Here is a 969-nt window from a genome sequence, read left to right as displayed (position 1 = left end):
AAAAAAAAAAGTCCAAGCAAGGCTCTCTCTTCCTGCTGCCTGAAGATCTGAATGTAGAACTCTCAGCTACTTCTCCAGTACCATGTATACCTGTGTGCTGCCATGCTCCCTACCATGATGATGATAATGGATTAAATCTCTAAAATTGTGAGCTAGCCTCACAAGAGGAAGTGTTTCCTCTTGGAAGAATGGCCTTGACCAGGTGGTGGTGTCTGATACCTTTAATCCCAGCACTTGGGAGGCAGAAACAGGTGACTTTTTGTGAGTTTGAGGCTAACCTGGTCTACATAGTGAGTTCCAGGACAGCCAGGGCCACACAGAAAAACACTGTCTCGAGAAACAAAACAAAACAAAAACCAAAAGAATGCCCTTGCTCATCTCATTTCTTCACAGCAATAGAGCATTGACTGGGACACCAAGGTATCAGCTGGCTTCAAGTTTGCTCTATATCAGGGTCTAATCTTAAGACCCATTCCTCTGTGTCTATCTCCTATGTGCTGAGAGGCATGTACTATAATGCTACTTGACCCACTTTTCCTTGTTTTTCTTACTGTCGAATTTTAAGAATTCTTTGTATATTTTGGATATCAATCTTTTTTTATTTTCAGCGTAGGGCTTGTTTTGTTTTAAAACCCACTGTCACCACCCCAACACACACACACATACACACAGGGCCTCACTACATAGTCCTGAAAGGCTAAGACTCACTAAGTAAACCAGGTTGGATTTGAACTCACAGAGATCCACCCATCTGCCTCTGCTTTCTGAATGCTTGGATTAAAGACCAGGCTGGTTTCAAATCCATAGATATCTGCCTGCCTCTGCCTCCAAGCACTGGGTTAAAAAGCATGTGCTGTTACTTCAAAAGTATTGAACTTGGAAATGCTTCTTGCATTTAATAAGTTTGTTGATATATCTTACTTTTTCTTTTCTTTTTCTTTTTTTTTTTTTTTTTTTTTTTTTTTGGTT

The sequence above is a fragment of the Microtus ochrogaster genome, chromosome 8, assembly GCF_000317375.1.
Source record: "Microtus ochrogaster isolate Prairie Vole_2 chromosome 8, MicOch1.0, whole genome shotgun sequence".
NCBI classification, from domain to species: domain Eukaryota; kingdom Metazoa; phylum Chordata; class Mammalia; order Rodentia; family Cricetidae; genus Microtus; species Microtus ochrogaster.
Note: the sequence above shows the minus strand (reverse complement) of the source record.